The sequence below is a fragment of the Scyliorhinus canicula genome, chromosome 7, assembly GCF_902713615.1.
Source record: "Scyliorhinus canicula chromosome 7, sScyCan1.1, whole genome shotgun sequence".
Taxonomy (NCBI): Eukaryota; Metazoa; Chordata; class Chondrichthyes; order Carcharhiniformes; family Scyliorhinidae; genus Scyliorhinus; species Scyliorhinus canicula.
Window position 1 is genome coordinate 118,004,294 of NC_052152.1, and position 25,174 is coordinate 118,029,467.

The window sequence follows — 25,174 nt, forward strand, 5'->3', positions numbered from 1 at the left end:
TGGCTTTGTGGTTACGTCACTGTGGACTTGTAATGCAAACGCCGAGGCTAATGTTCAAATCTCACCATGATAGCTGATGGAATTCAATAAAAGGGTATCCGTCATAAAAATGTATCTGGGTCACTATGTCCCTCAGGGAAGAAAATCTGTTGTCCTTATCTGGTCCAGGCCCACAGCAATGTAGTTGACTTTTAAATGCCCTCTCAAATGGTCCAGCAAGTCACTCAGTTCAAGGACAATTTGGGGTTGGGCAACAATTGTTGGCCTTACCAACGATACCCATATATCTCATGAAAGAATACATTTTTAAAAGTGTGCACTCACTTCAACGAAAGGGATTCGACATAGAACTTCAGAAATCATCAGATATAAATGTCCAAGGTGCATTGGATTTCAATAAAGTGCTGAAATGCACTTTACTCAACAGGACCGAGCAGAAGTAGGCCATTCAGCCCCTTGGCCTGCTCCCCCATTCAATAAGATCAAGGCTGATATCTTTGTGTTGAGTTTCACAATGCCATCTTCCCCCGATAACCTTTGATTGCTATGCTTAACGAGAGTCTATCCACCTCCGCCTTACCTCCCGCCTCCACTGCCTTCTGAGGCTGAGTGTTCCAAAGTCTCACAACGCAAATCCTCCTCATCTCGGTCCTAAAAGGGTGACCCCTAATTTTTAAAAAGTGCCCCCTTGTTCTGGACTCACCCACAAGAGGAAACATCCTCTCAACGTCCACCTTATCAAAGCTGTTCAGGGTCTTCAATCAAGTTACCCCTCACTCTTCTAAACTCTAGTGGGAACAAGCCTAGTCTGTCTAACCTTTCCTCACAAGACAATCTGCTCATTCCAGGTATCAATCTAGCAAATTGCCTCTCAACCAATTCCAAGCATATACATCCTTCATTAAATAAAGAGACCAAAACTGCACAGAGATCAAGATGTGGTCTCACCAATTCTCTGTATATATGAGCATAGTAAGAAGTCTTACAACACCAGGTTAAAGTCCAACAGGTTTGTTTCAAACACGAGCTTTCGGAGCACTGCTCCTTCCTGAGGAAGGAGTAGTGCTCCGAAAGCTCGTGTCTGAAACAAACCTGTTGGACTTTAACCTGGTGTTGTAAGACTTCTTACTGTGCTCAGCCCAGTCCAACACCGGCATCTCCACATCCTGTATATATGAAGCATAACATCCTTACTATTATGTTCAATTACTCTCACAATAAAATTATAGCATTTCATTAGCCTCCTTGATTCATGCTGCACCTGTACTAACTTTTTGTGATGTGTGCACAAGAACATCTCGATCCCGCTGAATCTCAGCATTCTGCAGTCGTCATCCATTTAAGTAATACTCTGTTTTTTTTTACAGCACTGCTGTGGGAAAATGGTTTTTGGAAGCTGCAGTGGTTTCTATATCTGGTGCAGCAATCTTTCTTTAACCCTGTTAGGAAGACTGCAATCTGCTAGAAAGATTCAGAGCCTTGGCTTGACAGGTATTGCTTGGGAGTGAGAGAGGGCACTGGGAAGCCAAGAGCACATTATTAATGTGTAGTTTGGTGAGGAAGAGGAGGCACACAAATTCCTGACTTCTGGCCAACTGTGACTGCCAATATTTTACATCCTATTACGCTGCACACCAGAAATAATCCTGAATTAAAGCACAGCATATATGCGCCCTCGCCCACTCCCAAGATATACCTGTCAAATCAAACTTCCCCCCCTCCCCGCCACCCACTGGAGCCTCTCCACTTCACATCCTCACTCCCCTACCATGAATGCCAGACTTCATTATGACCAGGCATGGGTCTTGCCTAAATTCTCTCCATCTGTCTTATTGGAGGACAAACTCGAGTACAAATTGGCGTCAGCAGGCACAGCCAGCCAGTGTGATGGCCGAGCTGAATCGCATCCCGTTTGAGGAAAGAACCCATAAGCTGACTGGGGAGGAGCAGAACCGCAACTGTGCTGAGGGCGAGGTGGTGGCAAAAGGCTAAAGTGAGACCCCTCAACACCTCCAGCCACGGTGCCATCCTCACGAGAGTGCAGTTTATTTTATCTAATGCCCCTGCCCTGCACTAATACCATCTCGCTTCCCTTGCAGGTCAACCAGTCAACCAACGCAGACCATGCTCTCGCGCTCTGAAAACCGCAGGCCCAAGCAGCTCGGAGGGAAATATTGCAGAGACCAGCATTGAAGAGGTGTCACAGCTATCACCTGTACCCTCCACCAGTGCAGATACTTGCACCTTGATGGGAAAAACTAGTAGGCAGGTTACTGGGTCACTCACTGGTGAGCACCTCACAGCTGAGGATCCACAGCAGTTGGAAGCAGGAAAGTCCCAGGGAATCGGCGCTCGGAGGGATGCTCGAACCCAGGACTCTGCTGAGCCCTGGTTAGATAACATGCCCCTGGACTCTGTTGTTCCACAGCTAGTGGAGCTACAAAGCCAGAGTCAGGAATATCAGGAAAAGATGTCAGCATCCCTCCTCAGACTGCAAGTCCACCTGGAGGAGGCCCATTACCTTCTGTCCGAGGAGATGGTGTTGCCACTCCACTGCAACAAGGTTAACACTTGGAAGGTGGTATCTACAGTTGAGACCTTGATGCAGGTCTTGCATTCCATGATGGGGGATGTCTGCTCCATGGCTAAAGGCAGGAAATCATGGGAATCCACAGGTTTCGGCACCAGAGGATGGCGGAGCTTCTGGATCTCACTCCAGCTGCCCCTCCACTCCCTGGAGGAGCTTATGGGCCCCCTGGGCACCCACAGGGAAGAGGATCATCTGGTACACAGCCTGGGGCCTCTTACCCAGGTGACTCTGGGGGTGTCCAGCACATGGGAATCCCCCTCCCAGTGACCAACACACTTCCAGCCCTGCACACCTAGGAGGGCAGCACTACAACACCATACTGCCCAAAAGCACGGCAGGACCCACAAGGTCCAAGCACTCCAGAGCCACAGAGGTCATCTCAAGCAACAGGGCATGGCAGTCAGCAGGCCAACTCATCCTCAGCTGAGGATCCTGGGGAGACAACTAGATGTAGTGGTAGGGTCAGGAAGGTTAAGAAATTACAGTCACAGCATGGACATGGGGAGGTTTAAGCATGAGTAGAGATTAATTACTAATGTTAGCACCAACTAATATATTAAAATTAACATTTTGCACCCTAAATGTTCCTCCCCACTCTCATTTCATTGAAACAGGCTCAGCCAACCCAACTTTTAGACTGGAAGCGCATCGGCAGCAGGCCCCATCCACCACCACCCGAGGCCAACCTTTCATTGGCGGAAGGTTTCTTTCAGCAGAAGGAAGCCATCAGCTGAAAGCTCGAGGAGAGTCTGTCCACCTGCACAATGGATGCAGACACATATCGGCACCCCTAACCTCGGAGGGGGCACCAACACCCCTAACCTCGGAGGAGGCACCAACTCTCCTAACCTCGGAGGAGGCACCAACACCCCTAACCTCGGAGGAGGCACCAACTCTCCTAACCTCGGAGGGGGCACCAACACCCCTAACCTCGGAGGGGGCACAAACACCCCTAACCTCGGAGGAGGCACCAACTCTCCTAACCTCGGAGGGGGCACCAACACCCCTAACCTCGGAGGGGGCACAAACACCCCTAACCTCGGAGGAGGCACCAACTCTCCTAACCTCGGAGGGGGCACCAACACCCCTAACCTCGGAGGGGGCACAAACACCCCTAACCTCGGAGGAGGCACCAACTCTCCTAACCAGGGAGGGGGCACCAACACCCCTAACCTCGGAGGGGGCACCAACACCCCTAACCTCGGAGGGGGCACCAACACCCCTAACCTCGGAGGGGGCACCAACACCCCTAACCTCGGAGGGGGCACCAACACCCCTAACCTCGGAGGAGGCACCAACACCACTAACCAGGGAGGGGGCACCAACACCCCTAACCTCGGAGGAGGCACCAACTCCCCTAACCTCGGATGAGGCGCCACCACCCCTAACCTCGGATGAGGCACCAACTCCCCTAACCAGGGAGGAGGCACCAACACCCGTAACCTCGGATGAGGCACCAACTCCCCTAACCAGGGAGGAGGCACCAACACCCCTAACCTCGGAGGAGACAGTAGCAGTGAGACACCTCATTCAGCATTTCATCATCAACAGGTCACAATGTGCAGTGGCAGGACATGCTCAGGTTTCTGGTCGGGCTGGAGTCAGACATTTGGCAACCAGAATTGAGCGCAATATTCCAAATGTGGCCTTACCAAGGTTCTATACAACTGTAACATGACTTGCCAGTTTTTATACTCGATGCCCCATCCAATGAAGGCAAGCCTTCCGTATGCTTTCTTGAATGGCTTATCCACTTGTGTGGCCACTTTCAAAGATCTGTGGACCTGCACGCCCAGATCTCTCCGACTTTCCTAAGAGTTTTACCATTTACAGTATATTTCTCCTTTATGTCCGGCCTACCAAAACGCATTACTTCACATTTGTCTGGATTAAACTCCATTTGTCATTTCTCTGCCCAAGTCTCCAACCTATGTCCTGCTGTATCGTGCACAATTCTGGTCGGCACACAACTAGAGAATGTGGAGGATTTGGAGAGGATGTAGAGGCGGTTTACCAGGATGTTACCTGGTCTGGAGAGTGTTAGCTATGTGGCGAGGCTGAATAGACTCGGAATGTTTTCATTAGAAAGACGGTTATTGAGGGGTGACCTGATCGAGGTCTACAAGATAATGAGGGGCATGGATAGAATGGATGGCAGGCACTCTTTCCCAGGGTGGAGGGGTCAGTCACTAGGGGGCATAGGTTTACAGCTTACAGGAAATGTGCAAGGCAGGTTTTTTAAGTAGAGGGTGGGGAGTGCCTGGAACAAGTTTCCAGGGGAGGTGGTGGAAGCAGATACATTAACAACGTTCAAATGGCATCTCGACAAATACATGAATAGGATGGGTATATAGGGATCGGCCAAGAGTGGTATGATGACCAGTACAGGCTTGGAGGGCCGAAGAGCCTGTTCCTGTGCTGTATTGTTCTTTGTTCTTTCTCCCAGTATCTGCGTGGGATTCCTTCGGATGCTCCTGTTTTCTCCCACAGTTCAAAGATCTGCGGGTTCGGTGGATTGGCCATGCTAAATTGCCTCTTAATGTCCATGGATGTGCAGGTTAGGTTATGGGATTATGGTGGTAGGGTGAGGTGGACACTCGTCAATGGGCAGAGTGCTCATTCGAAGGGTCGGTGCAGACCCGATGGGCTGAGTGGCCTCCTTCTGCACTGTTGGGCTTTTATGATTGTACTTCCAAGAGCCATGTTGAATTGGAATACAAAATCATGGGTTCTTTGCATCAGAAAATGGTGCTGATACTCACAGCGGACAAGGCTGGTACAAGGATCATGCAAGAGGAAAATGTTTACCTTGTTAGTGCTGTCTAGATCCCTCATATAAATCCCAATTGTGGCTCGGCTAAATGGAAGGACAATCTCTTATCATGTGAGGCACCTTCAAACCTATTATTAGTCAGAGAAAATACAAATTGTAAAATTCTGACCAAGGTTCAGCCTCCTACACAAGGAGCCTCCCCAAGGATTAAATGGCCAGCTCAACATGGACTAAACCAAGCATTTTATTTACACCTCAGCAACTTGCAATGATGAATGACCCTCACCGCACATCAGGCAAAGTCCTGAAGTCCCAGTCTTGTTCTATGATACAACATTTTCCTTTCTGTTCCACAGCCAGCAGCTACCAGAGGGGAATTTGTCCTTCAAACACTTGTCACTGAACAGCTGCACTGTTAACATGTCAAGTAATACCTACAAACAATATACGGCACATTTCTTCTCAGTTTCTGCCTCTCCTGCTGTTGCGTCAGGTGTCAGCAGTTCTTCAGCTGAAAGGATTTTCGGGTGAAATGAAAGTACCTACTGTAACTCTCTCAGAGTGAGGAATCCTGAATCCAAATCCTATATTCAGGACTTTTGAACCAACATTACTTCTCTCCTGTCCGACCCACAGCTTAGTTATGAGCAGATCTATCTATACTCTCCTTAATTGTCCCCTACTCCAATTATTTTCTTGTTGGCATTTTCCTGCTCTGACCATGACTCCTCGCTCCTACCCCCATTAATGCCACACCATTTCTTACATTCTTGCTAATCTATTTTAAACAGCTGAATGCCACTGCACATTGGGAATGAGTACCCCACACAGTGTGGAGCTGTGTTTAACCACTTGATACAGCAGCAACAACATGCAGGAACCATTTGCAGCACTGATCGGGACTACCTAGGTCAGTCCACATTCCCAAGTATGTTGATCAACATAAATAACCAGTTCCACTGTGCCAACAATCTTTTTCTTTAATCCACTCTAGATCAAGTCGGAAGAGGTTAAGTACTTTGAGACCTTGTTGGGCTACAATTTAAACTGGGCCAGATCAGAAAATTCTACTCATTGTCATCTGTCAGTAATGAGGATTGTCACTCTCTTCTAATGATGACATCTTTCCTTCCCCAAACTGAAAAGAAAATGGGTGCTCTCCATTTAAAACTAGAAGCAACAACTTGTATACCTACAGCAGGGGCTGGAAAATGTCCCAAAGCAATGCACGTGAGGAGGGCACAGATGTTGAGCAGGAAGGGAAAAGGAAAGGGATGGACATGAAAGTGAACCTTTTAGGCAGGCACACAATTAAGGCATCCCACCTCTCAAGTAGTACGTAACCCCGTGTCCCTTCACACAAATCTTAGCATCTGTCTCAGTGGCATAGAAGTGGGTGTTTTATCTGGGCAGATTAATTAGCATGTGCAAAGCAAATGCTTCAAAGTGAAATCCTGCTCTTGTCGCTTTTGGGAACACTGAAAAAATTGTCCCAATTACATTAACATATCGTGCTCATTGCAGCTCGGACAGGAATGAAGGCGATGAGGTTGAAATAAATTCATTGTTACATTATCCATGTACAAATCAACATCACATGGTTTTATTCTAATATTAGAATGATTTCTTTTGAACCAAACTAAACAAAACCACTTGGTTAAAAAATACTTTTGAGTCATTCAGGAGAAGAACGGCTTATAGATTACTTCCCACTACATTTCTTTTCACTCCAGTGTCAGGATACCCCAATCCTCACAGGCACAGTTACTGACCAACTGATAGCACTGAACTCAGACACCAAGAAAATTTGCATTTATACATACGCACCTTGATCAACCTACCCGATCACCAATGTACACATCAAGATGAACGCGGTGAGAATTCGTTCATGCTAAGTGGACAAGTGGACTGGGCCAGCATTTATTATCCACCGATGAGGGCAGTTAAGAGTCAACCACATTGCTGTGGGTTCGGAGTCACATGTAGGCCAGACCACACAAGGATGGCAGATTCCTTCCCTAAAGGACATGATGGGCTTTTGCGACAATGCTTTCATGGTCATTGGTAGACTTTTAATTCCAGGTTTTTAAAAATTAAATTCAAATTCCACCATCTGCCCTGGTGGGATTTGAACCTGGGCATTATCCTGGGTCTCTGAATTATTAGTCTAGTGACAGTACCACCAGGTGCCACCACGCCCCTGCCTCCCCTGGTGAGTTCAGTCAACCACATCGATGTGATATTCTGCCTCCAGCCAAGCACCTCAATCCAATAAAGAATTTGATGCGGTCGATGCAGAGAAACTTTTCCTCGGGTAAAGAGAGTGTCCAGAACAAGAGGACAGAATCTTAGCGAAGCTGCTTGGGGGCAATATCAAGAAGCAGATCTTCACACAATGAGTCGTGGAAATTCTGGAACCTGTCAATTAGAAATTTCAGAATGGAGTTCAGTAGATTTTTGTAAGGATTACAGGTCAAGGTCGAGTTAAAATGATCCATAAGGTAGACTAGCAGAATTAGGCCATTCAGCCCATTGAGTCTGCTCCGCCATTCGATTATGACTGGTATATTTCTCATCCCCATTATCCTGTCTTCTCCCTGCAACCTCTGATCCCCTTATTAAATCAAGAACCTATCCATCTCTATCTTAAAGACACTCAGTGATTTGGCCTCCACAGCCTTTTGCAGCAAAGAGTTCCACAGATTCACCATCCTCTGGCTGAAGATGTTTTAAAGGATCGTCCTTTCAGTCTGAGGCTGTGCCCTTGGGTTGAGTGTCACCTACTATGAAATGAAATGAAAATGAAATGAAATGAACTAGTGGAAACATCCTCCCAAGGTTAACTCTATCTGGACTACCCCGCCCCCATCCTTCTAAACTCCATAGAGTACAGACCCAGAGTCTTCAACTGATGCTCGTATGACAAGCCCTTCATTCCCTGGATCATTCCTGTGAACCTCCTCTGGTCCCCTCCAAAGCCAGCACATCCTTCCTTTGATACAGCGCCCAAAACTACTTACAATATTCTAAATGGGGTCTGACCAGAGCCTTATACAATCTCAACAGTACATCCTTGCTCTTGTATTCTAATCCTCTCAAAAAGAATGCTGACACTCTGTTTACCTTTCAGTCAATTGGACTGGTATGTTACCCTTAAGAGAATCCTGAACTAGGACTCCGAAGTCCCTTTGTGCTTCTGATTTCCTAAGCCTTTCCCCATTTAGAAAATAGTCTGCGCCTCAATTTCTCCTTCCAAAGTGCATAACCTCACACTTTTCCACATTGTATTCCATCTGCCACTTCTTTGCCCTCTCTCCTAGCCTGTCTGGATCCTTCTGCAGCCTCCCTGCTTCCTCAACAGAACCTGTCCCTCTACAGATCATGGTATCATCTGCAAACTTGGCAACAGTGCCTTCAGTTCCTTTTTCCAGATCATTAATGTGTATGAATAGCTGTGGTCCCAACACTGATCCCTGTGGAACACCACTAGTCACTGCATGCCATCCTGAAAAAGACCCTTTTATCCCTACTCTCTGCCTTCTGCCAGTCAAACAATCCTCTACCCATGAAAGTACCTTACCCCGAACACCTTGGGCTTTTATCTTATTAAGCAGCCTCCTGTAGAGCACCTTGTCAAAGGCCTTATGGAAATCCAAATAGATTACGTCCACTGTCTCTCCATTGTCTAAATTCCTCGTTACCTCCTCCAAGAATTCTAACAGATTTGTCAGACATGAGCTCCCCTTGACGAAGCCATGCTGACTCAGTCCTATTTTTATCATGCACTTCCAAGTACTCCGCAATATGATCCTTAATAATGGACTCTACCAACAACCAAAATCAGGCTAACTGGCCTATAGTTACCCATCTCCTGACTCCGGTGATGTCTGACAGATCACCACCAATGCCTCCACAATCTCCATAGCTATCTGCTTCAGAATCCTGGGGTGTAGTCCATCTAGTCCAGGTGATTTATCCACCTTCAGACATTTCAATTTCCCTGGCATCTTCTCCTAAGTGATGGCCACTACACGCACCTCTGCCCCCTGACTCTCTTTTTAAGTTGTGGTATGCCAGTGTCTTTCACTGTGAAAATTGATGCAAAGTACCTATTTAGTTCCTCTGCCATTTCTTGTTTCCCATTAACACTTCTCGAGTTTCACTTTCCAGTGGTCCAAAACCCATTCTTGCCTCGCTTTTACCTTTTATATATCAAAATAAATTCTTGAAAATTTATTTCATATTACTAGCTAGCTATACTCACATTTCATTTTTTCATCATCTTTTCTGGAAACTTTACTAACCTCTCCCCCTCTCCCCCCTTAACTAGTTTCCCCCCTCTCCCTCAAGTCCTTATGACCATCCGATTTGGCCTTTTCACTAGGCTTCTGGTCCCAAATCGGTTCAGGTGGAGCCCATCCCGACTGTGCAGATCCCTCCTGTCCCAATACTGATGCCAGTGCCCCACAAAATGGAATACCTCTTTCCTACACCACTCCTTTCGCCACGAGTCTACTTCCCTCGTCATCTTATCTATTTGCCAATTTGCACGTGGCTCAGGTAATAATTCAGAGAATGCAACCTTCAAGGTCCTGTTTTTTAAATTTGCTCCTAATTCCTGATATTCCCCAAACAGGACCTGTTGTCTGCTCTTATCAATGTTGTTAGTGCCAACATGAGTCACAGCAACTGGATCCTCCCCCCTCCCTGCACACTCAAATTAAAAGATTGAAGGGCTGAATGGTCTTACTCCCCTATGAACGTAAACAACTTATAAAATGCAGAAATTCAGTTTGCTCAGCCAGCTCTAACGATGACCTTTGGCCCTGAACATATTAAATATTCAGCGGTCTCCACAGTGACCATTTCAAATCTCTGGACTCCAGGGACACACTGCAGCGAACTGAATCTCCACACTCAGGACAAAGGAGGCACAGGCAACTCTCCTAGGTCACTGACTGCACAGTGTCAAGAGATATGAAAATGAAGGAAACAAAGGATCGAGAATCAACTGGCGAAATGGAGAGCAAGAACCAAAGTAAAATCATCAAAGGGAATGAGAAACTCAAGCACTGCAGACTGACTGACAGAAGGATATCATAGATGGGTCCAAACAGTCATCACCGATCAATCTTTAGTACAAAGCAGAATCTTAAAACAAGCTCGGAGGAAATATTGTGAACAACTCCACGGTAAGTACTGGCAACACAAGGTTGCATAGTAAAAAAAATGAAGTAAAACTCAAATTTTGGTCAAAATTTAGACAAAAGCTTCAATGTAGTTGAAAGGATAGATTTTCCTCTTTGATTTGCCTTTTTGAGCATTACCAAACTGTAGCAGATGCAGAACCCACAACAACTTTTAGATGAGATGTAGATGGATAAGCAAAACATTTTCTGAAGACAGTGGGAAAACAACGAAAATCAATAGGACTTTAAAAAGTCAGCACAGATGTAATGGGCGGAATGGCAATCTTCTGTACTATACAATGTATGATTCAATGATACATTTCTCAATGATGATGATTCTTTTTTTAAGCATCTGAACACACTGATGCTGCTATACGGGGAGCCAACATTCTTCCTGGAAAATAACATGAAGAAAAACAGAACAGAGAAGTGTACTGGACGAAAATGGAAACTAAGGAGACAGAGTTCAGAAATCAAAACAGAAGTGACGCAATACAACCACAGCAAATAAGAAAGAAGTGGAAACCTTTACTGTCAATCAAAGGGGAAGAAAAAAATCAGATGGCTGGAAAATAAACTAAATATGTGGAATTATTCTAAATTTGGTCTTAACCTTCAACCACAGATACTTTCATCTTACAAAAAAAATCTTCATTTGTTTTTTTTCAATGCAACAGGATCCCGGAGTGTAAAAGAGTTGCCACAATTATCTTGAGATTTACAATACTTAACGTAATTCAATTATTATTTTTCATGTAATCCTTTGCTTTAACACTAGGACACTAAGTGTCAGCTGAGTTATTATCACTCTTCCCTCAGAGGGAGAGAATTGTTGGTTTAAACTTCACTCCAGAGACTTGAGCACCAGTTTAACCAGCGACTCTCCACATTTGTGAGATCATACTGTGCGTAAATTGGCTTCTGCATTTCCTACATTGCACGAATGACCATGTTTCGCTGACCAGAAAGTGCTTTGGGATGTCCTTGGGCTGTGAAAGGTGAACGTCTCATCACCTCTTTTTGACATGCATTATCATCGTGAAGTCTCCCAACGTGGAACACACGTGGATGAACTATGGTCCACAGGCCAAATCTGGCTCTCAAGAATTTCCAATCCAGCCTGTGGCTGAGGCACATACAAATACAATGTGGATCATGTACACATCTGCTCCTGGCCAATTGGCTCCAGGAGCAGTGCAAATAAAACACAAATTCCAGACAGCTTCAAATGGAAGAACTTTCAGGTAAATTGGAGCTGGCCAATGAGCAGAGACCTATGACAGGCTTTCTCAGGGAGTGTTGCTCTTGTTGGAGAAGCAGTGAGAGCAGAACTAGAAAAGTGCGCATGTCAAATTACCAATTACATGACTGCAGTTTTGATTTGCATTTCAGTTTTGGGAGTATCTAAACTGCATTTTCAAAACATCAAGTGATTTTACAGTTAGGTGTTTACACTATTAATGAAAAGTCAACTCGACTCCTACATAGTTGCGTTTCTCCATATTTTCTCATTCCCTCACTGAAGAGGCTGATTCTCACTCAGATCTGTGTTTTGGTTCCCGAGAATACAGGATTTGAACCTGCTTTCGCATGATAATACAATTTCAGTGCCTTTACCCACTGGAATGGTCAGCTATAAATTTCTATCGCAACATTTAGAAAAAGGCACCAGCAGTGTGGCATTTTAGTGGAATGGGGGAAGATGAAAAGCTGGGGTTGTAGAGAAAGTTAAAGGCAGCTGGAATAGAGGTGTTCAAAATCATGAACGATTTTAATTATGTAAATAGGGCAAAGGTGGCACATTCCTCGGAGGAGATGATGACGTTAATAAGGACACGGAGTCCACACCGAGTAAAAAATAAAGAATCAGTGTTTTTATTTACAGCACAATAATACACATCTCGGTAGATCCCCACCGGGTTCCTTTTTGGTTGGTGCCTTACTTGCCGATCTTTTATATGGAGGTAAATAGAGATCCCCGCCCCTAGTAGGAGAGCTTTTACTCTGCAAGAGCCAAAGCAGGATAATCATTCCCAATCCATTGGCCCCGTGCAGGCTATTACAGTAACGTACTAGTGATGTCACTGGAGGAGTAATCCAAAGGACTAGGCTAATGCCCTGAGGAATAATGATCATGAAACTGTCATCGATTGGAATAAAGCCCCATCTGATTCACTATCATCTTTCAGGGAAGGAAATCTGCCATCCTTACCTGGTGTGGCCTGTGATTCCAGATCCACAGTAAAGTGATTGGCTTTTCACTGCCCTCTGAAATGATTTAGCACAGTGGGCTAAACAGCTGGCTTGTAATGCTTGCAATGCAGAGCATGGCCAGTAGCGTGGGTTCAATTCCCGTACCGGCCTTCCCGAACAGGCGTCGGAATGTGGCGACTAGGGGCTATTCACAGTAACTTCATTGAAGCCTACTCGTGACAATAAGCGATTATTATTAAATGGCCTAGCAAGTCATTCAGTTCCAGGGCAATTAGGGATGGGCCTTGCTTCCTATGAAGGAATAAATTTAAAAAGCTGTTAACCAGGGGACACAGATTTAAGGTAAATGCGAAAGAACCAAGGGTGGTACATCTACAAATACTTGATCTACAGTTCCGCTGGTGGATGAGGGAATTAAATATTGAAGCATAAATGCTGCTACCTACTGCAAGGCCTAAGAGCGCATGGTTGAAAGCCTCTACAAGCAATCTTGGTTGAACATTTTGCGATAGGTACTTCATTGAGTAATTGTATTGCACTTTCAAAAAACAATGATTGAAAAAGGTGATCATGGCTCGGCACAACATTGAGGGCCGAAGGGCCTGTTCTGTGCTGTACTGTTCTATGTTCTATGTATAGAACCTTTAGTTAGACCACACTTGGAGAATAGTGTTCAATTCTGGTTTAATTCTAGCGATAAACAATGATAAAACGGTCGGTCGAGAGGATTGGGCAGTTCTGGGGGCCATACTTTAGGAAGGATGTGAAGGCTTCATAGAGGGTGAAGAAAAGATTTCTGAGAATGGTTTCAGAGGTGAAGAACTTCAGTCACATAAATAGATTGGAGAAGCTGGGATTGTTCTCCTTGGAGAAAAGAAGTTGAGAAGATAGAGGCATTCAAATTCACGAGGATCTAACTGGAGTAGATGGAGAGAAACTGTTCTCATTGGCGAAATGAACCAGAGGACATCAATTGAAGGTGAATGGCAAAATAACCATGGGCAACATGATGAGAAACCACATTACGAACCTGGAGAATATTGTAATGGCAGATATAATCAGGCTTCAATAGGAAAATGAGATAAGCACCAGAAGAGAAAAAACTACCAGGGCTCCAGGAAAAGGGCAAGGGTCCAAGAGAGTTGCTCCTGCAGAGAGACAGCAAAGAATGACAGGCTAAATGGCCTCCTTCAGTATTGTAATTATTCTATAATCCAAGAACATTCTATGCCGTCTCCCTTAAGATTGCCTTCCTGATTGAGTCATTTTGGGAGCTTTTGTACATCGCATGTCAGATACAATATATTCACACTCATTCTGTGCTATTGCACTTGGCGCCCCCAGCATTTGCTGGCTGCCTGTGTCTCTTGTTGGTTGGCCAGATTTGCTCGATGATCTTCTGAAGGAACTCCAATCACTTCTATTCAGCCTTATAAGTCAGTGAGGGTAGCATCAAACCTCCTCTAAATTTCAGACAAAGCTTAAAGCATATTACTGTAAAATGCAAGGAGTGAGGGAGGTCCCATAACCCTCTGCTGGCAAGGAAGAAATAAAATTAATGTGTTGAGTTTGTGTCAAACAGCTGTCAATATCTGACAATCTCAGCAGGTCTGACAGCATCTGTGGAGAGAGAAGAGAGCTAACGTTTTACGTCTGGATGACGGACATCCTCCTAAGTTAGCTCCCTTCTCTCTCCACAGATGCTGTCAGACCTGCTGAGATTATCCATTATTTATTGTTTATGTTTCAGATTCCAGCATCCGCAGTTAATCGTTTTTAACTATCAATATCCGATTCACAAGATGGTGCATTAGTGAATAATCTTCAGAAAGTAAGCAACCATTTTGTGAACTTTTTTTGGCATCAACGATGACATTCCGCCTCACAGCACCAATAGCTGGGTTTGATTCTGGCCTTGGCTGACTGTCTGGGTGGAGTTTGCATGTTCTCCCCATGTCTGTGGGAGTTTGCTCCGGGTGCTCCGGTTTCCCCTCTCAGTCCAAAGATGCGCAGGTTAGGTGCATTGGCAATGCTAAAATTTTCCCTCAGTGTCCAAAGATGTATGGGTAAGTGGAGTTAAGAGGATAGGGCGGGGGAGTGGGCCAAGGTCTGGTGCTCTTGGTAAAGTTGGGGCAACTTGATAGGCTGAATGGCTTCCTTTTGTACTGTAGGTATTCCTTCTTTTTAAATTATTTTATTAATTGTTTAATGTTTTATACAGAAGTTACAAAAGACAAACAAACAGTCTTTACAAAATAACAACCCCAATCTCCCTTATCCGCCCCAAACCTACAGAATTACCCCCTCCACCAGCGAACAAACTCCCCCGCCCCCCTCCCCCGACAGCTAACAGTGACTATTTCACTAAAGTGTCACATAAACAGTCGTCATCTATGATGGAACCCCTCAATCGACCGTTCACAGTATATTTGTCCATCTTGAGGTGCAAAAACACCATCATGTCCACTCGCCACGCCGAAGCACTCGGCAGTGACGCCAACCTCCAACTCAGGAGGATCCACCTCAGTGTCACCCGTGAAGGCCACAACATCTGCCCCTGCCCACAGTTCCGGCACATCGGAAACACCAAAGGTTGCCTCCAGTGGGCAAGGTTCCAACTCCACATTCAGGATTGCCGACATGGGCCCCCTGAATTAGTGCTCGCACCTGTCCTCCGTCTCTTCAAAAAGTGAGTTATCCTCGCTTTAGTGTGGTGCTCTCAAAATGCCATCTTCAACTGAATAAGGCTCAGTCTTGTGCAAGAAGATGTCGCGTTCACCCTCTTCAGCGCCTCGCTCCACATCTCTTCCTCCAGTATCAGCCCCAACTCCTCCACTCATTTCACCTTCACCCCATCCGTCAAACTCAACTCCTCCCCCCCTATTCGCTGGTCTAAAGCGATGTACGCCCTGATGTGTTGGGTGCTCTGGATCCGTGAAACACAAACAGGCCACCAACACTTAAAATAGTACAACACTATTTTATTAAACTATAAACTGTTGAACATACTCTTACTGTGGGTTAACATGATGTTAGATTAACTAAAGACCTCTGCCTGACCTAACCAGTCTGATCACTCAGCACATGGTGAGAATCTGTGCTGTAAACTATAAACTCTTGTACTTCTGAAAGGCTGCATCCCGAATGAGCGGGAAAACTGATGCCCTCTGTCTTTATAGTGAGTGTGTTCTAACTGGTGATTGGCTGTGGTGTTATGCATGTTGATTGGTCCTATTGTATGTCCATCAGTGTGTGTGTGCACCATGATATACTGGTGTATATTATGACACGCCCCTCCACCAGCCCCAAGCAGGATAGAATTTGCTCCAACAAGGTAGATGATTGTACTACCAGGAAAGCCGGAAATAACTTCTCAACCCAGTTCAGCACCTGGGGGTATCTAAACCTGTCTGCGTCCACAAGCCCATACTTCTCTTTTAACTCCAAGCTGGCAAACTGCCCCTCCAAAAATAAATTCTCCACCTTCTCCAACCCTCTCTCCCTCCATGCACCAAATATGGTATCCAATTTTGCCAGCTCGAATCGGTAACTGGCACAACGTAAGCACTGGAATAAAAATAAGAATCTCAGCAAGACATTCATCTGAAGCAACTTAGCACTGCCCGCCTGCGACAACGGGAGTTTATCCCACCTCTGTAGATCGGCCTTGACCTTCTCCCCCAAATCAAACTCTTATAATTCAGCTTCCGAAGCCGTCCCAGTTAACTCGCCTAACACCTGTTGCTAGAAGGATGTTCGAACCAAGCCCCCCCCATATCCCATCCCCATAAACAACCAGAACAAACGGTCTGTGATCCTTCCTCCACCCCCACCCATGTCACCTACTCCCATATCCAAGCCCCATCCTAACACCATGTTTCTCTTTCCCTCCAATTACCGGATCCAAAAACCATTCTCATGCACCTACTCTCCAAAGGAGACAAAACAAAAAAACCCCACCAGTCGTTAAAGACAAACAAGAGCACAAAGAGAACAACAAACATAGCCCACAATATTGCAATATTTACAATTATCCTAGATCAACTTGTATAGAAAGAAAAAAGAAACACCCACCAACCCTCCTCAAACCATTCCAGTGCTTGTTCCTTGTCGAAGGCCTTGGCCTAGTCTGGCGTGTCGAAATAATGGTCCTTCGAATCCAGTGTGGCTCTCAGCTTTGCTGGCTACACCACTCCGAACCGCACACCCTTGTTGTACAGAACCGTCTTCAATCTGTGAAAGTTGACCTCCGTTTCGCCAGTTCAATACCAATGTCCTGGTATATGTGCACCATATTTCCATCCCAGTCAATATTCCAACACTTCTTAGCCCACTCCAGGACCTGCTCCTTCCTCTGGTAGTTGTGAAACCGCAGGATCACCACGCGCGGCTTCTGTCGCAATGCCCTGTCCCATTCCGGTGGAGCGAACACCTCACCTCCGCCCAGCAGCCGAGAACAGTTCCGAGAAATACTCGCTTGGCTTCGAGCCCTCCATTCCGTCCAAATCGCTCACATTGGCTTTTAGGCCTTTGTTTCTATCTGCCATAAGCAGCATTCCGGGCTCCAATGAGACCAGCCGGTCCTTGTGATTCGACAAGGCCTCCTCCACACCCTTCATCGTCTCACCCTACTCCCTCACAGCCTTGGCGGTTTTGCCAATCTGCTCTAGTAGTGGGCCCAGCGCCTCCTCAACAGTGGGTTTGAACGATTTTTAAAATTCCTTGCCTTGTCACTCAAATCAGCCATCCATCGGCCTTCCAAACTTCTTCAACTCCTGCACCATCACCCCCACCTAAGTTTCCAATGTGATGGGCACGACCACTTCCTCTGCCATCTTATCTCTGACTGGTCTAATTCTGCTCCTATATCCTATTGTCTTATGAAATGAAAATCGCTTATTGTCACAAGTAGGCTTCAAATGAAGTTACTGTGAAAAGCCCCTAGTCGCCACATTCCGGCGCCTGTTCGGGAGGCAGGAACGGGAATTGAACCACGCTGCTGGCCTGCCTTGGGCTGCTTTCAAAGCCAGCGATTTAGCCCTGTGCTAAACAGGGGGTTGCCACATGGAAGGTGGTTGGGAAGCAGTGATAGCTGCAACTACTGACTTATTAGCCAATGCCCAGTTGGGAGCACTCTCATTGGTGAGTCACAAGATTCCAGGTTCAAGTCTCACTTCAGGGGCGAAATTCTCTGCAGACCGTCGTAACGCCGATTTCCAGCGAGCAAAATTGGTGTGGATGACTCCGGCGTGGGGGCCTTCTTTTAGGCGGCTATTCTCCGTTCCCGGAGGGGCCAGCAGCGGACTGACGCGATACGCGTCAGTTTCACCAGCTGCGGAAGTGGTGAGACCTGGCGTTTTGGGGGGGGGGGGAGGAGGAGGAGAGAGACAACCCGGCGTTTGGGGGGGGGGGGGGGGGGGGGGGGGGGAGAGAGGAGGAGAGAGACAGACCGGCATTTTTGGGGGGGGGGGGAAGGAGGAGAGAGACAGACCGGCATTTTGGGGGGGGGGGAGAGAGAGACAGACCGGCATTGGGGGGGGGGGGGAGGAGGAGAGAGACAGACCGGCATTTTGGGGGGGGGGGGGGAGGAGAGAGACAGACCCGGCATTTGGGGGGGGGGGGGGGGGGGGGAGGAGGAGAGAGACAGACCCGGCATTTTGGGGGGGGAGGGAGGAGGAGAAAGACAGACCCGGCATTTGGGGGGGGGGGGGGGGGGGGGGGGGAGGAGAGAGACAGACCCGGCGTTGGGGGGTTTGCGGCGTTGAGTTGAGAGGGGGGGGGGTTTGCGGCATTGAGTTGAGAGGAGGGGGGGGGGTTTGCGGCGTTGAGTTGAGAGGGGGGGGTTTGCGGCATTGAGTTGAGGGGGGGGGTTGCGGTGTTGAGTTGAGAGAGGGGGGCGGCGTTGGAGGGGGGCGGCGTTGGAGGGGGGTAGAGGTGGTGAAGGGGGTAGGGGTGGTGAGGGGGGGGTTGGGGTAGGGGCAGCGGCGTGCAGAGGAGGGGGGCGACGGATGCCCGGGGCCAACGCACCGTCGCCCCCCCCTCTGCACGCAGCTGCCCCTACCCCAACCCCCTCCCCTCACCACCCCTACCCCCTTCACCACCCCTACCCCCCTCCAACGCCGCACCCCTCCCCACTAACGCCGCACCCCCCCCCCACTAACGGAGGAAGGAAGGGGGGGAGGAGGAAGGAAGGGGGGAGGAGGAAGGAGGGGGGAGGAGGAAGGAAGGGGGGGAGGAGGAAGGAAGTGGGGAGGAGGAAGGAAGGGGGGGAGGAGGAAGGAAGTGGGGAGGAGGAAGGGAGGGGGGGAGGAGGAGAGAGGGGGGGGTGTGGGTACCGGCCTTCAGAGGGGGGGGGGGTGTGGGAACCGGCCTTCAGAGGGAGGGGGACGGGGTGTGGGCACCGGCGTTGGGGGGGTACCCGGCATTGAGGGGGAGGGGGGACCCGGCGTTGAGAGGGGGGGGGACCCGGCGTTGAGAGGGGGGGGTTGCGGTGATGAGGGGGGGTTCCGGCGTTGAGGGTGGGGGGTTGCGGCGTTGCGAGAGATGGGGGGGCGGCGTTGGAGGGGGGTAGGGGTGGTGGGGAGGGGGGTAGGGGTGGTGGGGAGGGGGGTAGGGGCGTTGGAGGGAGGTGGGGTGGTGAGGGGGGGGTGGTTGGGGTAGGGGGCAGCGGCGTACAGAGGGGGGGGGGGCGACGGTGCGTTGGCCCCGGGCATCCGTCGCCCCCCCTCTCTGCACGCCGCTGCCCCCAAACCCCCCCCATGCCGCAACCCCCCCGATGCCGCAACCCCCCCCCAATGCCGCAACCACCCCCCCGATGCCGCAACCCCCCCCCCCCCCCCCCCGATGCAACCCACCCCCCCCCCCCCCGACACTGAACGGCGTCAACCATCATCAATGGTTGACGCCGTTTTTAAAGCTACTGTGATTTTCGCCGACGTGACCCGTGGCCACGTCGGCGGGACTTCGGCCCATCCGGGCCGGAGATTTGTGGAAACAAAAATATAATGAAATCCCGCCGGCGCCAGCTGTTTTCAGAGGCTGCCGGCGGGATTTGCACAGCACCGGTTTTTGGCCGGTCAGAGATTTAAAAACCCTGCGGGAGCGGGATTAACACCGCTGCCGGCCGATTCTCCGACCCTGCGTGGGGTCAGAGAATTTCGCCCCAGGGCTGAAGTACAAAGGTCAAAGTTAACACATTAGTGCAGTACTGCAGTACTTATGAAGCACTATCAAAAGGTGCTGGGCTGGATTCTCCGTCCCGCCACATTTCTGCCTCGATCCACCGGCGGGATTTTCCGTTACACTGGCCGGTCAATGGGGTTTCCCATTGTGGGGCAGCCCCACGCCGTTGGGAAACCCCCGGATGCCGGCAAAACGGAGAATCCCACAGGCAGAGAATCCTATCCCCGTCTTTCAGTTAGATCTCAAGTTGATCTGCCTGCTGGGATAAATGTGAAAGTTGTCATAAAAAGCTGGCACATTATTCTCCAGTATAATCCTGACAAACATTTTTCCCCCCAAGATCATCACAATAACAGTTAATCTGGTCATCACCACGTTTGGGGCAGCTTGACGTGTAAAAATTAGTCACTAAGTTTCTTTCGACATGACAACGGTGACTACACTTCAAAAAGTACTTGATTGGTTATAAAGCCTTTGAGATGCCTCATGGTTATGCAAAGAACGATATTAATGCAAGTCTTTGTCAATCATGTTTCTGTATATGCTAAGGTCTCCTGTGCTGTAAAGCACTCTGCGGGGAGAACTGCACTGGGAAATACTCAACCCAACCCTTGAAACAGTCCTTATTAGAAGGCCAGACAAACACCCAAAGAGCAATTTAAGAATATCAGCAATGTCATGATGGCTTAGAAACGGCCGCTAAACCATCTCTGATCAGACTGAAGAAATAGCAATGACGCAGTAACATTTTGGGCTTGACAAGCCATTCAGCATATACTTCTAAACCAATTTAATGAGTGCCACCCAGTATTAGTGTCAATCGGAGATGACCGAGATCCTGGGGGCACTTGAGATTTCAGTGAGACAGACTAGCTTTTGACTTGCTCAACAATTTTTGCTTTCCAGTTATGAATTTTAGATGTATTCATTCAATTAGGAACCCCAAGCATTTCCTATAGCCTGACATGCTAAATAATTAATCTGTTTTGCTGCTACAGCAGGTATACACACACAGCTTCCTTCGCCATTGCAGTTTGTGGGTTTCTTCCTGGTGTCTAAAACACACAAACATTTCAGTGCACAATAAAAATTAAAAAAGTAAATCAGCAAAGCTGGAAAACAGCAGAACACAGAATCTAAATGAGAAATTCTGTGCATTGTTTATGCAGTTCTCAGAACAACTGACAGGATCATAGAGAAGACAGACATTCGGCCCATCTTGTCATTGTAAAGAACTCTACAATTAGTCTCAATCCCTGCTACAGTTAGACTCAATCTCCTGCTCTCACCCCCAGCCCTGCAATTATTCTCCCCCTTATTATTCAATCCGTTTCCAAAAGCCTTTGAAACAATCCATCAGAAAAAATAAAAATGAGGACAGGTTTTCAGGAGAACATCACGCAATAAATTTATTACAGCCGTAAACTGTGCCTCCTCTGTGAGCACAGGTAAGTAAAACAAAATATTCTGATTCATGCCCGTGGCAGACAACTCAACACATTTGGGCTGAACATTTCTCCTCTGCTTTGCATTTAACCCATACCTAAAGCTGTTTACAGACTTAACTATACCACTCATGCATCAGACTCTAAGCATTACACAACATTACCACAGTGACTACGCTTAATACTGTAAAAGTGTCTGGGGCGTCTCGAGGTCATGACAGGCACTATATTAATTTTATTTTGAACTATAAACAAAGTCGTATCCTCCAACTGATTCAAGCCCCAACTTTCTCATAACACGATAAATAAACAGATACCAAAGAGGAAAAAAAGGAATACATTTGCTCACCTACTCTCTGAACTTCTGTGCAGGCTTCAGGCAGCAGTTCGCTTCCTAGTTTCGACACTGGCTTACACATTTCATGGAGATCTTCCAGCTCCTCGACTGGAACTGGGAGCTGCAGAGAGAAGCTGCTATCCTCCCTCCCCTGGTGAGTTACAAAAAGCTGGCAGCTTCCCCGACTGACTAATCAGATGATTTATGTGAAGAGCAACACTTTGCCCATTATTTTGAAGCTGAGAGCGCACGCTTGGTTTACCTGGAGATGTTTTTCCCTCGGGGTTTGGGGGGGGGTTTCAGCCAGTGATGCAGACAGGAAGGCTGACAGTGTGAAAGGCTGTGCAGAAATTGCACTCAGCTTAAGAAACACCAGCCCAAACAGAGGGATGTCACTGAAACAACCTCCACTCAGACAGCTACCTGAGTTAACTGACTTCAGAGAAAATCCCCATCGCACCTAATCCACCGAGCCCCTGGCTATGGGGTATAAGAGGAACAGCGTTGCCTCTTTTTGGGGCTAAACCTTCCCAGGTTTCAGGATTTCGATCCAGCAACAGTAAGGGCAAATGTAATTCCAAGTCAGGATGGTCTATGATTTGGACAGGAACTTGCAGGTTGTGGGTTTGGAAGGGGCTGTCAAAGGGGCCTTGGCAAGTTGCAGTGTATCTTGTGGGGGAAGCATGCTAGCACGGTGGTTAGTGATGCGTTATGTACTCTGGGATAACACAGGCTGCAACTGGATGCAGCTTTGACCAACAGGTACTCCAGACTATGAAGTTAGTTCAATCTGATTTATTGAACCAGCATCACAGTTAGCACAGTTCTCTATGAGTTTGACTCAATGAGTTTGGCAGGCCCAAGCCTCAACCCTATCCCCGTAACTCTATTAACCTATTTTCTTTGGATAGCAAGGGACAATTGATCATGACCAATCCACCTAACCTACACATCTTTGTTCTGTGGGAGGAAACTGGAGCACCCGGAGGAAACCCATGCTGACACGGGGAGAAGTACAAACTCCACACAGACAATCACCCGAGGCCAGAATTGAACCCAGGACCCTTGGAGACACTGTGAAGCAGCAGTGCTAACTGCTGTGTCACCCATTATGGTTGATCTGGTCGTAATGTCAACTCCTCATTCCTACCTACCCCTGTTAACTATTCACACTGCCACCTCTCTGCAACAGCCTCTCTCTCTCCCTCTCCTCCCCCCCCCCCCCCCCCCCCCCCCGCCACCCCACAACTTATCAAGATACTATTTGGATCTGCCGGAAAAATATTCAGATACTCTGCTTCCACTGCATTTTGAGGAAGAGAATTCCAGAGTCTCTTGACACTCAAAGAAAAAAATTCTCCTCATCTTGGTCTTAAATGGTTGACCGTTTATTTTTAAATAGTCACCCCTTAGTTCCAGATTCTCTCACAAGAGGAAACATCCTTTCCACAACCACCCTGTCAATAACCCTCAGGATCAATCAAATTGCCTCTTATTTTTGCAAACTCCAGTCGATGGCCTGTTCAACCTTTCCTTAAATGATAACCCTCCCATTCCACTATTAGTCGAGTAAACCTTCTCTGAACTGCTTCCAAAACATTTACATCCTTCCTTAAATAAGGAGACCAATACCGTACACAGTACTCCAGATGTGGTCTCACCAATGCCCTGTATAACTGAAACGTGACCTCCCTACTTTTGTATTTAATTCTCCTCACAATAAATGATTAACATTCTATTAGCCTTCCTAATTACTTTCTGTACCTGTATGCTAACCTTTTGCGATAGATGCACTCAGGCACCCAGATCCCTCTATATCTCATAATCTCTCACCATTTGTACAATATGCTTTTTTTTATTCTTCCTGCCAAAGTGGACAATTCCATATTTCAATTGCAAATGTTACATCCTTATTCAATTAAGTGTGGAAGGATAAGTCCAGCAACTACAGGGCAGTCTGCTAACCTCAGTGGTGGGCAAGCTTTGGAAACAATAATTTGGAAAACAGTCACTTAGGCAAGGGTGAGCACAACTTTATCAAGGGCAAATAGTGATTAACCAATTTAGATTTTCTGGATAAGGTAACAGAGAGGGTTGATGAGGGTAATGCAGTTGATGCGGTGCACATAGATTTCCAAAAGGCATTTGACAGTGTTGCACAACAAATTTGTGAGCAAAGTTAAAGCTCATGGAATAAAAGGGACAGTAGCAACATGGAAAAGGAATTAGTTGAGTGACAGGGAAGAGAGAACAGTGCTTTATGGATAGAGGAAGATTTGTAGCGGAATTCCCCAGGAGACAACATTGGGACCTTCGCTCTTCCTGATATGTCTTAGTGACCTAGGCATTGGTGTACAGGGCATAGTTTCAAAATGTGCAGATGACATAAGATTTGGAAACATGAAGATAGTACAGAACTTCAAAGGACACAGGTAAGTAAGTGGAATGGATGGGCAAGTGGAAGATGGAATTGCAGAAAAGTGTAAAGTGATTCATCTTGATGGGAAGAACATGGACAGACAATGTAAAAGAAAGGGTACAATTCTAAAGGGGGTACAGGAGCAGAGGGACGTGGGTGTATATCTGCATAACTCATTGATGATGGCAGGACAGGTTGAGAGAGCAGTGAATAAAGGACTCAGTATCCTGGGTTTCATTAATAGGGGCACAGAATACAAAAGTAAAGGGGGAGTGAGGTTAAACTTATATAGAACACAAGTTCGGCCTCAGACGCAATATTGTTCTGGGCACCACGCTTTAAGGATGTAAAGACATTGAGGAAGTCCAAAAAGGATTCACATTGCTGGTTCCTGGAACAAGGAACTTCAGTTACATGGATTGGAGAATCTCGGACTGTTTTCCGAGGAGAAGTGAAGGCTGAGAAGAGATTTGATGGAAAGATTCAAAATCATGATGGGTCTGTACAGAGTAGATAGTGAGAAACATTTCCCATTAGTGAAAAGATGGAGAAGTAGAGAGCACATAAGGTAATTGGCAAAAGAAGCAACGGCAAAATGAAAAACTTTTCATGCATCGAGTGGTTAGGATCTGGAATGCACTGTCTGAGAGTGTGGTGGAGCCAGGTTTACACAGCGAGTGGTTAGGATCTGGAATTTACTGTCTGAGAGTGTGGTGGAGGCAGGTTCACACAGCGAGTGGTTAGGATCTGGAATGCACTGTCTGAGAGTGTGGTGGAGCCAGGTTTACACAGCGAGTGGTTAGGATCTGGAATTTACTGTCTGAGAGTGTGATGGAGCCAGGTTCACACAGCGAGTGGTTAGGATCTGGAATATACTGTCTGAGAGTGTGGTGGAGGCAAGTTTAATCGAGGCTTTCAAGAGGGGATTGGATTATTATCTGAAAAGGACGAATGTGCAGGGATTTGAGGTAAATGACTCCCACTGAGACACGATAGGCCAAATCGCCTCCTTCTGTGCCTTAACA

At 47.2% G+C, this 25,174-nt stretch overlaps 1 protein-coding gene across 4 annotated transcripts in view; it reads right to left on the bottom strand.

Moving 5' to 3' along the window:
* Window positions 1-25,174, bottom strand: part of dgkh (diacylglycerol kinase, eta) — a 656,851-nt gene that overhangs the window by 274,722 nt on the left and 356,955 nt on the right. The window contains exon 1 of one of the 4 annotated variants that reach the window (XM_038802771.1): window positions 21,743-21,908. The exons of the other annotated variants lie outside the window; for them this stretch is intronic. The gene's annotated coding sequence lies outside the window, so the exon portion shown is untranslated. Of the gene's footprint in view, window positions 1-21,742; window positions 21,909-25,174 lie in introns of those variants that run through there. 4 annotated transcript variants of the gene reach the window in all.